The 13,518-nt window shown below is 38.4% G+C and overlaps 1 long non-coding RNA gene across 2 annotated transcripts in view; it reads right to left on the bottom strand.

Moving 5' to 3' along the window:
* Nucleotides 1-989: 989 nt before the first annotated feature.
* Nucleotides 990-13,518, bottom strand: part of LOC309666672 — a 53,928-nt gene continuing 41,399 nt past the window's right edge. For both annotated transcript variants that reach the window (XR_014267227.1, XR_014267228.1), the window contains 2 exons: nt 9,300-9,387; nt 990-6,624 (listed from right to left, as the gene is read on the bottom strand). This is a non-coding gene — a long non-coding RNA (uncharacterized lncRNA). The remainder of the gene's footprint in view (nt 6,625-9,299; nt 9,388-13,518) is intronic.

Here is a 13,518-nt window from a genome sequence, read left to right as displayed (position 1 = left end):
TAGAACACTATTTCATGATTTTATTTTGATTTCATCTTCTTCCTCCTACCCCTTCCCCCTCTTTTTTTAAAAAAGATTTTTAAATGGTTACTGATTTCCTAACATAAACATCTGTTTGGATGAAAAACTTGGCATCATTTTTATGTTGGTTGTCAGGATTCAAATAGATTTGAAATTCCATTTTCCAGATTTCTTATCTGTTCTTTTCTGAGAGTGTATATTTCTATCAAATTTATATTTATTTGAATAATCTTCCGTAATTCTTGCCATTGAGGTCACCATAAGGGCACCTAGAAAATGTTCTTCACAAACATCTTTCCACAAGATCTCTCATGGGAGAGAAAACTGAAAACTACTTTACATTAGTGAAGTAGTCTCAATTTTCCAAATTTGCCCAGGAAAGGACTTTAAAAGTGCTATAAGGGCATGCTTCAAGGTTGAAATAGAAAGCTCAAGCCTTGGACCAGGGCTGCAATCCTACTCTGTCAGGGGAAAACTTTTGGCAAGCCCTAACGCCCCTTAGTATAAAGACAATCTGCCACCAGAATTTATGGCTGAGTCTCCACTGACACCCGTAAGTTAAGAGTTATCTACTTTTTACCATCCATACGTTCTCCAGTTTCTCAGGGCCACCCACTTAAAAGCAAAGGGTCCTTAATGACTGCTTTCTCTAGCACAAAACTCCCCCCATTGTATTTATTTTTGTTTAAACAATTATCTTTTAAAGAGGTTTGAACAATAATTTTAACGCCTTAAAATATTTACACTTGGAAACACCATTTTCAGAGCTACTTATTCCTTTGTGCAGATCTGTATTTCCATGGGTCACCATTTTCCTTTTGCCTGAAGGACGACATTTAAACATTTCTAGCAGTGCACTGTTATCCGTAATCATTCCAGGTGGTTCTTTCTCTAGCCTTAGATAGATCCCTCATGCATATGAGCTGATCAGTATTCAGCTGAATACTCCAGGGGGCCATCTGCAGCTCTTTTCTCTTAGATACTCTGTCCCTAACCACCCTTGCTTCCCCAGACTCTCAGGTCCATCCCGTGTTGCACAGATATCCATCCTCATGTGAATTTCCCCTCCCATGTCTGCCTACAGGCCTTCTCCTCACAGAGCTCAGAAGCAAATCCAAGAGCTAAGCTACAGGGCCAATATCTAAGACTGAAAACAGGTATCTTCCCATCCCTAACAAAACATACCCTTTCCTTTTTGCCTGTTATGGGTTGAATTGTGTCCCCCAAAAGATACGTCAAAATACCTCAGAGTATGACCTTATTTAGAGATAGGGCTGTTGCAGATAAAATTCATTAAGATGAGATCATACCGGAATAGGATGAGCCTTTAATCCAAAATGATTGGTGTCCTTCTAAGAGACGATGTGAAGACCCAGGAGAAGACTGCTTTGTGAAGAGACAGATGCATGCAGGGAGCAGGCCACGTAATGACAGAGGCAGAGACAGGAGGGATGAGGCTACAAGCCAAGGAATGCTAAGGATTGTCGACTACCCCCAGAGCTGGGGAGGAAGAATTTTATCCGGAGTCCCAGAGGGAGTGTGGCTCTGAGGACACCCTGATTTTGAACTTCTAGCCCTCAAACTGTGACAGAATACATTTCTGTTGTTCCGACCCACCCAGTCTGCAGTACTTTAATGCAGCCCTAGGAAACTAATACACAGCATGAAATGCTTAATCAAACCTGCTCTTCTATCTGCTCCCAAAACTTTACCAAATACTTTCTGATATGTCTAAACTCCATTTGAGCCCAATATGAATTCATGAACAGGAAGGAAAAGTATCTAACTCTATGTAGATGAAAACTATTGCCTGCCATATCAGTACCCTATGTACCCTAAGAGGATTCGGGATGGAGAAAAGCAGGGTAATGGCCCTAGATAGTTAAGGTGCATATCAAAGGAATTATTTCAATGAGCCCAGACCCTTGCATCTTCTCATACATAGAAAAGCACTCAATTCATTAACCTGAAATGTCTGGTTTTCTTTAATTAGCAGTAATCTTCTGATGCTCTGACTACCTGATTTTTATTGCAGAACTCCTATATATCCTGGCTCCTCCCTTACCTCTTGGAAGAAGTCCCTCAGAGCCATCTGATAGACTATCTTCTGGGCTTAAGTCCTCAGTTTTGTCCATCAAATAAAACATAATTCTCAACTTTTAGGTCGTGCATTGTTTTTCAGTCAACAACTAGCAGATGTTAAGAAAACTTCATGGAGGAATTTATTTTTAATCTGCACCTTACGTTTTGGTCAGATTTTGCCATCTATGGGTTCCTAGAAAGGGATTCCAGGAAGAGGGAATACCATGTATATTCTTTTCTCATCTTTAATTCTGACGGTAATTCAGTTTAAAGGACCAAACCTATCAGCACTTTATTTATTATTATTAATTTTTTTTCTCTTTTGCTTTCATAGAGTAAATTTAACTTCTCTGTCTTTCATTTGGAAATGGAAGCTGACTTTTTTTTCGCCTAAATACAACTGATCGGTTGGGTAATCACAGTTTAGATAATGGAACATCAGAAACTGTAATTATCCATGTAAAAACACAGATTGCTCATGCCTCTATCAAACAAACAGAAGCCTGCAGTGAAAGCCAAGTGGTGGTCAATTCTATGCATTTGAATTATATACATAACTCTAGACTAATAAAAATTCAAAATACTGTCCTCATTTACAAACAGAGATTATTTTTTGTTTTATTTTCTCGGTTTTCAGGGCAAGTACATTACTAGTATATTTCAATGTCATTTTTTAAGCATTCAATACTAATGTCACACATCGAATCATACAAAAAATCTGCTAACAATATAATTTGTCTATTGTAATCAATAGGCCCCTCCTGCCCTTGGGATAAGATTATTGTTTTTATCTCAATTGTTTCTGTTATACTGTGAAAATAAACTGAGTAGAGTTTTCCTTCCATGCAGAGATCTTATAATACAGCTACAGGACCGGAGGTTTATTGTAGGTGAATTGATAAAGGTTTCCTGTGGAAGTTCTAAGGCCACACTAACTTTGGGGATCTTAGAAAGGTCACTGTTAGTGTCCAAATTTCTGTAGTATCTAACTTTGCCAGTTACTCCCATTATCTTTCTTAAAATAAGTATATTCTACCTGCTAATGGACTGACTTCCTATATTTTAATAGTTCAGGGATTGATACCACCTTTAAATTACATACTGAATAGGAGCACATCGGTGTAGATGTAGACATTTACATGGCTTAGCATTTTTAAATGAAAATGCTTTGAGGTTTCACCTAGACCTGTTTGTAAACCATGTTCCATGCTGCTCTGGATTCCTCAGAGGATCTGAAATGGCTCCATAACCCATGTAAAAGAGCTCCTGGACCCAATTTCAATGTGTGTGTGTGTGTGTGTGTGTGTGTGTGTGTGTGTGTGTGTGTGTGTGTGTGTGTGTGTGTGTGTGTGTGTAGGCTTCCCCAAACCAACAGCAATTTTCAGACACCAGCAGGAAGTCCCAGAATCCACTCAATTCTGACACTACCTACCCTGAGATAGAGTCAGATTCCACAGGTAAAAGGCTTGCTCCCACAAGACCTTCCTCCGCTTCAGGCGCTGGTCCCAAGCCCAGGTTGTTACCTGTGCTTCTGACAGACTGACTATACATCAGAGGTTCCCATGATCCCTTCCTTGGGTTTGATTAATTTTCTAGAACAGCTCAGAGAAGTCAGGAAAACTCATTTACTCACTAGATTATCAATTTATTATAAAAAGATATAACTCAGGAGCAGCCAAATAGAAGAGATGCATGGGGCAGGGTATGGGGGAAGGGGTAGAGCTTCCATGCTTTCTCCAGACGTCACTCTTCCAGCACCTCCCCATGTTCACCAACCTGGGAGCTCTCAGAACCCTGTCCTTTCAGGTTTTTGTGGAGGTTTCACTACACAGGCATGTTTAGAATTTGCTTTTTAATAACATTCATTGGCTATACTGAAGCAAGAGGCTGCTAAGGCTATTTGAAATAAAACAGAACAACAAAAATTTCTCTTTTTTTGTGATACAGAAATGTCAATAACTAGGTATCTTTGAACAATTACATGGTCATAGTAGCTGGCATATTGCTGATATTTTAGCACAATAACTAAACTGAATCTGGTAATGGAGGGCTTGAAATGTTTTTGTGTTACAACTGGAGGTACAATGTCAGCAATGAAATTGAAAGTTAAATATGAGACTCAATAGGCAAAACTAAATAAATGTTTAATACTTGGGCAGATTATCTGCCAGAGTCAGGCACTGAGGGAGCTGAGGTTTTTAATGGTCACATTAAACATCCTTATAACAGCAGAAGATCTTTTATTAGTTTCTGCCAAACAGTAAATATTTAAACTTGCGGAGGAATAAGTCATTATCACCTTCCAGATTAAAGTCTGACCCACTGAGGGATTCACCAGATAGATCAATTAGTGATTCAAGTTTGAAACAATACTTTCCTTATATCCCTTAAACTCTCTGGCCCCCCCCCTCCAAGTTTCCTCACCAGCGTAATTAGGGACTTTGTTGTAGTTGTTAGTTTTTGTAGCCACTAGCTAGATGAAACAGGATTTTCTTGATACGATGCTTTCAAAACAAATATACATATATTAACACACACCCTCATACAAGTAGCATCTAAATATTCAGGCTAGTATAAATCTTCAAATATATAATTTGAAGAATTAGATTTTGCAAGGGTGTTCTTACTGATCCGTAGGTAAGTTTTACACATTCAGACTTATAATGTACACTTATAATTATTAAAAACTGTAAATGATAGATGATGATAATGATAAAGATAGAGAGTTAGAGAGAGGGAGAGATGATAAATAGATAATATATAGGGAGATGCAGGACATATTCAACTTCAGAAGAATAGCATTATTTATTATTTAGCCACTGCTTACTCTGGTCCAGCAAAGATTGCACTCCAGCCTTCCCAGGAAGACGATTATTCCATGCCCTTTCCTTAAAGAGCTTCAGAAGAGCAAACGTCTGGCAAATAAATCCTAATTATTCCCAAATCAAAATCCAAAAGTTTCTAACATCTACCCTACATTTATCTTACTTGTTCTTTTGGTCTATACCTTTTGGCCCAACCTTTCATCGAGCTAAAAACCACTGTCATTGAATAGACTTCAGAATGAAATTATATCACTTCTCTAAGCTTTATCTTCTTAAGGCTAGACAAAGTAAAGCTCTTTAAATTTCAATTATAAGGGTTATTTTACAGTAAATAGTTCTACAGTGAATAAGGGAAATAAAAACCTTTTGTCATCAATGAACTTTCCCAGTTCAGACCTGAGAATTAGACAAAAGCCTACCATCCCCACACCTGGCCTGATTAGGAAAGGGAAGCATGATGGCCTGTTACCTTTATAAATACAATAAAAGGGAAGGGATTACAGATTATTCTTGGTCTGCCCTATACAGGAAAGAACAGAAAGTAAGGACTGAACATTGTGTTAGACTTAATGTTTCCAGTACCATTATCTTACCAAGTCTGGATTTACCAGGTATGTTCTTCAATTGAATCCCAAGAACATATAACTTCATCTCTTGGGGTTACCTCTAAATCCTCTTTAGAGCTTCTTCAAAGAATTTTCTCTTAATCACCTTTAAGAAACTCAAGAGCTCTAAGTCTCTAAGCTAATACAGCACCATAAAGATTTCTAGTCTCTTTTGTATGCAAATATTGGAGAAAAAAATTCATTTTAAAACCTTTTTATGAATATAACTGCTTTCACAGAAATCAGGTGCAGTCATCTTGTCTCAGGTTCAAGTTCAGTTTTTTGCTCAGCTGTTAACTCAAGACTATTATAGTTTCAAGGTGCTTATTGCACACAAACTTCTTCTTTCTTACTGTTTGAACTCTTAAGTGATTCTTTGGTCCTTTATACTTTATTTTGTATTCCCTTAAATGGCTTTGATCAAGTCAATTAAAAGCCAGAGGTTTTAGCTGTGTACTAATGCTTTCACTAACATTGCAGCAGACTTTCAAATTTCTGAGTAAAGATGATTCCTCATTTTGTATAATTATAATTTGTATACCGATGCAGTGAGTTGCACTAAATCACTCCTAAGCCATTTACATTTCTTGGTTGAAAACTCTCATCTATAATCTAAGAACACATTGGTATTTCTTATAACTCAACAACGAAAGAAAAAAACAAAACAACTTAAAAATGGGCGAAAGTTTCAAACAGATATTTCACCAAAGAAGTATATAAGTAGCAAATAATCATATGAAAAAACGCTCGATATCATCAGTCACTATGAAAATTAGGGAATGCAAATTAAAACTACGATGAAATAAACTACCATACGATCTAACAATTCTGTTCCTGAAGAAAATTAAAACACTAATTAGAAAAGATATATGCACCCCTATGTTCATTGCAGCATCATTTACAATAGCTAAGATATAAAAGCAACCTGCATGTCCACCAATGGATAAATGCATAAGGAAGATGCGGCATAAATAGTTAAGCACACACCTAGCATAGATTCAGCCATTTCGTTCGAGGATAAAAGGAAATACATGTACTTACAAAGACTTTACAGGAATGTTCAGAGCAGCTTCATTTGCAAGGACCAAAACCTGGAAACAATCAAAATGTCAGCCAACAGGTAAATGGATAAAATAAATTGTGGTGTATCCTTATAATGGAATACTAGTCAGCAAAAAATGGAATAAACAACATGGATGATCTTAAAATAATTATTCCAAGTGAAAGTAGACCAAAAAAAAAAAAAAAAGTCATACTGCATGATTTCATTTATATCAAAAGGCAAATTAATATATAGCAATAAAAAGCAGATTCTGTGGTGACTTAGGAATGTGGGGACATGGCGCAGAAGGAGATGAACCGGAGGAATTACAAAGGGACAGAAGGAAAATTTGGGAGTGATGAATATGTTCTCTGTCTCCATTATGGTGATGGTTTCATAGGTGTATGCATATGGCAAAACTTATCAGATTTTACACTTAAAATATATGCAGTCTATTGTATGTAAATTTTGCCTCCGTAGCACAGAATAAAATTTTGTTTTCCCTGTTTTTTTGAACTTTACATAGATAAAATTATATTGTAAGAATTCTTCCATTTCATACCATTTTTTTGACATTCATTCTGTTGACTGATTAGTTATAGTTTATTTTCACTGTAGTATGGTGTTATTGTGTATAAATGTATCACAATATATCAATTTTGCTGTTACAAAAAATTCAGGCTCCTTCTACTTTTTGGCCATTGTGGGCAATGCTGTTTTATACATTTATGTCCTTGTCTCCTGGTGCACATTTGGAAGCATTTCCTTGGAGTAGATTTCTAGGAGTAAAATGTAGGATATTTGCATGTTTAAATTTTCTAGGGAATAGCACACTATTTCCCCCCACTAGCAGTGGATGAGAGTTCTTTCAATCCACAAATTGGTTAATACACACGATATGATCTGATTTTTTAATAGCTGCCAATCTGCTGTATGATATAATTTCATCCATACTTTTGCCTCTGCTGCCATAACAAAATACCATATACTGGGTGGCTCTGTGGTCAGGCCGCTCAAGATGGCTGTTCTCTTGCTCTCTGTACATCCCCTGCTGGACAAGTGCCTGCTTCACCCACACCCTACTCACATGACTGACCTTTCTACATACTTGCCCCTGCCCCAGCTAGTGACTGTTCTAACACTAGATCAGAACTCTCCACTCTGCTTATCAAAGGGGCCATGAGAGGCGTGCCCCTCTGCTGGTTTCCCTCATAACCAATGAACCAACAGTTGCTATGTCCTGCCTGTCTCCTGTCTGCCAAGTCTTCAGTCTTGAAGCTGGGCAGGTACAGGCCTTGTAGGTCTGCAGGGTGCAGCCCAAGAGCAGCTTAAAACAGAAATTTATTTTTCACAGTCATGAAGTCTGGGGATCAGTGTGCTGGCATGGTCAGATTCTGGTGAGAGTTCTACCTGGTGGCCACCTTCTCACTATGTACTCACATTGCAAGCTAGGGGATCTCTCTCTCTCTTCCTTTTCTTATAAGGCCACTAATGCCATCATAAGGGCCCCACCCTCATAAGCTAATGTAACCTTAATTACCTCCCAAAGCTTTCTTCTCCAAATACTGTCACATTGAAGGTTAGGGCTTCAACATATGAATTTGAGGGGGAACAAAATACTAAGATCATAGCAGCTATAGTTTTAATTACTAAATTACCTAATTACTAAATAAGTTGAACATCTTTTTTGTATGATTAAGCACCATTTTTTGCCTCTGCTATAAAATGTCTGACCATATCTTTTGCTCATTTTCTATTGTAATGTCTGTATTTTTCTTGTTAACTCATGGGCATTATACTGAATATATATATATCTGAATTTATTCCTTTGTTAGCTATTTGTATTATAAATATCTTTTAGTTTGTGGCTTATAGCTTTACAGTAATTTTATTAATAGAATATTTTAATTCTTTTTAATGATGTATAGTTGATTTACAATATTGTGTTCATTTCAGGTGTACAGCAAAATGATTCAGTTATATATATACATTTTTCAGATTATTTTCCATTATAGGTTATTACAAGATATTGAACATAGACTATTTTAATTTTAATGTAGTTACATTAATATTTTTATGATTTTTAAAAATTTGTGTGACATCTTAAAGAGTTCCTTCCTTCCCTAGGATAAGATCATAAAAGTATTAGCATCATTATTTTTCACAAAGTTGTAAATTGGCATTTAATCCACTGGGAATCGGGGATTTGTGTTTGTTTGTTGAAATTAATTACTGATCAACACGGTCTTTGACCAACAGTAATGGCCACTGGCATAGTATTAGAAAAATAAGAAGATCCTTAAGCCTTGATGATGTCATTGAGCCCCTAAATAAACCCCAGAACCACCTATTTCCAGACTTCTTACTATATAAGATAATAATGTCCTTACTGCCTGAGCCACTCTATCTGAATATTCTGTTACTTGCAGCTAAACTCTTGCCATTTGTTAAAAGATGCTACAATTACCCGGGCACCTTTTCCTAAGTGTGATTGGGAAACAGCAGAAAAGTGAGAACAAACTAGCACAACCCTGATCCAACTGGTTCTTATCTAGTTGCTGGAGTTTACATCATGCATTGATTGTTACTTAATTGGACCAGTTACCTTCTTTTTGTTGAAGATCCTTCTCTGATTATAAGAAATTAGGGTCCAAAACAGAAAAGGAAGCTGTAGGCTTTTGTTGCAAAACAAGACACAGTTTTAGTATTGAACGCAGCCCTCACCTTTGACTCCTTGTTATCGATACTGAGAATCAGCAACCTCTTCAAACAGCTCCCCTGAAATAGCCTTGATCATGGAGGCTGGCGGGACCTAAGAGAGATTTAATGCACCATTAGTGGTACACATGGTGCCGTTCTGAGAACAATGCACTTGGTAGAACATTATTGCAACCAGCGGGCTGTATTAATGTCTTATGAGGCTGTAAACTTGTTGAAAATGCACCTGAATTCTCAGAGGTGAGGAAATGAAGATGTAAGTAATCCTGGGCTGAGTGTTTAGCTTTGCAGTTTATTTTCTGCTTGACAATAATGGGAGAAGGAGCGGCAAACTCCTGTTACTTGTGATTCATGCAGCAATCCTCTTACGCCTCAGGTGGACAACTTTGAGAAGATGCAGCTGTTTGCATCTTTATACCCAAGAGAATGATCCTCCCCATCTGGACTGTGAAGATTGGACAGTGTGAGGCACCAGACCAAACTCATTATGTGCAATTTGTTCCAATTAATATGAAAGCCTACCATTTCTCCAAAAGCACCTCCTAAGGTAAACAGTGAATATTTTACAGATTCTGTTGATTAGGTTAACCAGAGCATAAGGCATTATGACCATCAGTCCCCAATTACGATGCTTAATGGGTATAACAAAGCCTCTCATTTTCCAGGAAAACAGCTTCTTTGGCCTGACCTTTCAAATCCCCAAATCCTTTTATTACTTTTCAGTTCCTTTTGTAGGATATGACCTCCAAAGAGAATTTATTAGTTAGCAAAGTTTGATGACAAAACCCTATACAAAACAGGTACCCCTTTTAGAAGTGGAGAAGCTTAGCAGAGCACAGGCTACATTGGGAAGTCAGGAGACCTGGGACCTGAGTCCGATCGTGCCTCCATGCACTGGGTGAATTGAAGTAGATTATCCCCTCTGCCTTGTTTTTCTCATCTGTTTCCTAATAGGAGAAGCTGAACTAGATTTCATCTATAAAATTCTTTGTGTTCACCTCCTCGACTCTGAATTCTAGGAATCCATCATTTTATGCTGCTTTTGTTGGTATTCAAGACACTCCTTGTCTCATCCCCTTTAACGAATTCCATTAAACAACTAACAAAATCTCATCTCTTTTAGAAAATGTTTCTTAGTTTTCAGAGAAACGTAGGAACTCATAATTTTGTTCCTCCTAAAAGTCTTCATTTGTGTATGTGTGGTTCTGCTTAGATCACGAAGAAAAAGCTATAATCTATGGACTGACATTTAAGGGGAGAGAATCACTCAGAAGCACGTGTACATGTTACTCCACACCCGTGTATGTAACGTTGCGTCGGAGGCCAACAGGGTAGGAAAGAAGTGTGAGGAAGGGTCCTGTGGAGGTTCTACAGCAATAGAAGCAAGGGGTCCATGGTCACCTGGCATGACAACCTGGCGATGTGCCCTTGTGTCTCCCTCCCTGACACAACCAGCTGGGAGCATCGGGCACAGTGGGGGCACCGAAGCTGGGTAATTCCTGCCCAACGTAGCACGTCTTTACTGGGAAGTTGCTTTGGGGCTTCTGATAGGCCTGGCTGAGACTTTCTCAGAGCTTCCCTGCAGTATGAAGTCCTTTCTATCCAATGCCTTCCCTTTCACAGATGTCAGGCCTGCACCAGTTGTGATTGAAAGCTTTCCCTGCCTTCTCCTACCCTCTCTCTCCTTTAGCCTTCGTGGGCATTCCCCTTAGTAAAGCTTTTGCATGTCTCATTCTACCTTGGTGTTTGCTTCTCAAAGGACCCACCAAAACATATAGGACTACGTGGAATAAGCAATATTCCAGACTCTCTGGCATCCAGGCGTGACCACGTGTAACTATGTGGTTATAGGTGGATATGATATGTAATAGCCTTGAAGGGATCTAACAGAAGGAGTCTTGGCCTTCTCTTCCCATGGTCTCCACCGCACTACCTAGAATAGCGGCATAATGGTTAGATCCACAGCAGCTAACTCAGATCACAAAGTGGAAGCAATATACTTAGGTTACAGATCCCTGATGACAGAGGAACTGTCATATCAGCCTGGATGACCCATGTTTCAATGAGAAAGAAGAATGGTCAGCGCATTTTTGCTTTCCTATCAAACAGTATAACATCGTCTTAACTTATACAGGTCCCTACCTTCCAGGGAGGCGGGGGAGGGGCAAATAAAACACTTATTAAACAGGAACCAGTGCTGACAGCATGGAAAAGTGTCTCTCTCTCTGTCTCTCTCTCTCTCTCTCTCTCTCTCACACACACACACACACACACACACACACACACACACAATTCAGAGAAGGGGACATCATTGTCAACTGGAATATCTGGGGAAGGAATTAACCTAGACTTGGAAAGATGATTAGAATGTAGAAAGGAAGACTGTAGACTGGGAAAACAACCTGAACATACTGTTACTTTTGGATTAAGAAAGAGACTACCCTGAACACAACAGAGATGATTTGGTGGCCAACAGTGCAAAATAAAATTAGGAGGGGGGAAACCCTGAAAACTCTGTTTAGGCAACATCCTAAAGAAACCTGTGCTGGTTATTTGCCTACTGGCCCTGAGGTCTATCCCCTGCCCTTCTCTATTTTACTGTGTATTACAAGGGCCTGATCCCTCAAGCCACACTTACAGGCTCCTTTGACTAAGTCTTCTTATGTGGGTTTGGCCAATGGAAAGTACTGGCAAGATACTGGAGAACACAAGGATGCATGATACCAGGGTAACATTTCCTCTTATTCTTCTACAGTCAAGGTCTCTAGTAGCTGCTATGTTTCCTCAGTTATTCCAACTTCTGCGACACAGCCCTGGCTCCTGGGCTCAGACACTCTTCCCTGTGTTCCTCTAGTCGAGGGGTTAAAGTGACTTCTTGTAGTGGCTAAATTTTATATCACCTCGCCTTTTCCTGTTTGTCCTTTTGGCAATTCTGACAAATTAGTATTCAATTGCCTGTGTTAAATTCCTTCTGTTGAATTACCTGGTTTAGCAGATGGTGTTGCTACCCTGTGCCTATGCCTGCGACATTCATTTATACACAGTGGAGACTGCTTAATGTAAATATCTGCACTTATTGATCTAAAGGTTTTATTTAACCATAGGAGTACGTTCAGTCATGCATAAGGAAAGCCAGAAGCAGACAATGATGGGCAGGAGGTTGATGGATTAAAAACCAGGTTCCTCACCCTGGAGCGGAGGGACGAGGGTAACTCCGAGTTGTGTATCACTTTCTCTCCTAGTTCCCTAGAAGGATTGAGTTCCAGCTGCCTATGATGGTACCCGGTTTGATCATACACATTTTATATTGGCTTCCTTCTCTTACCTGTCTTAACTCCCTGCTCATTACCAGTGTTCCAAATAAATTACTTGCACTTGAATCCTTGTCTCAGAATCAACGTCTAGGGAAACTGAAACCATGGCAACTGGATTAAGTTTGATACCCTAGGCAAGACATTAAAGAATGTAGAAACTTTTCTTGAACCTCCATGCCCATCAATCTCCCACAGCTTCCTGTGAAAACATCTTTATCATAATAGCACTTAATTCGTGAAGCTGAAATTATCTGTTTACATTTCTCTCTTTTCCAAGAAATTGTCATTCCTCCCACTTAGTGCTTTTCCTGGCACAAAATAGCAATCCATTAAATATTTGTTGAATGAAATAATGAATGACAAAACAAGAAGAAAGAAAGTCTGGGGGAGGAGAGAATCTCACCACTGTACTCAGTACAGTGCCTAACAGGTCAGAAGACACTCAATAAATATCAATTAATGGGATTAATAACTGAATGAATTTGGTGACAACTAGCTTAGAGGTTAGAGTTGAAGACTTGGGACTGGATGAATTCTTTGAGGAACTGCATAAACAGAAAAGAGAATACTGGTATTAAATGAGATAATTTTGTGGCAAGAGGACTATAGTTGAAAAATTTGAATGGAAAAAATACGAAATATAAATTCTGATGACATAATTTCCTATGACTTCCTTGAAAATGACATGAGTCAATAATCAAGGAGATGTCTAAAGAAACCAATATGCAATAATTAGTATTTCAGAGTTACATCAAAATCGAGCATTTGGACAAAGGTGACTAGGTTCATATATAATGCTTGGAAAATTCACTACAGAGAGCTTCATGAATGATATACTGAACTTAGAATTATTTAAAATTGTGTTTTAAAATTAGTTTTACTATAGTTGTTGCTTACAAACCACAGGTTTT

Source organism: Balaenoptera physalus (genome assembly GCF_965194825.1).
Source record: "Balaenoptera physalus genome assembly, chromosome: 9".
Lineage (NCBI taxonomy): Eukaryota > Metazoa > Chordata > Mammalia > Artiodactyla > Balaenopteridae > Balaenoptera > Balaenoptera physalus.
This window is presented reverse-complemented; position numbering and strand designations above follow the sequence as displayed.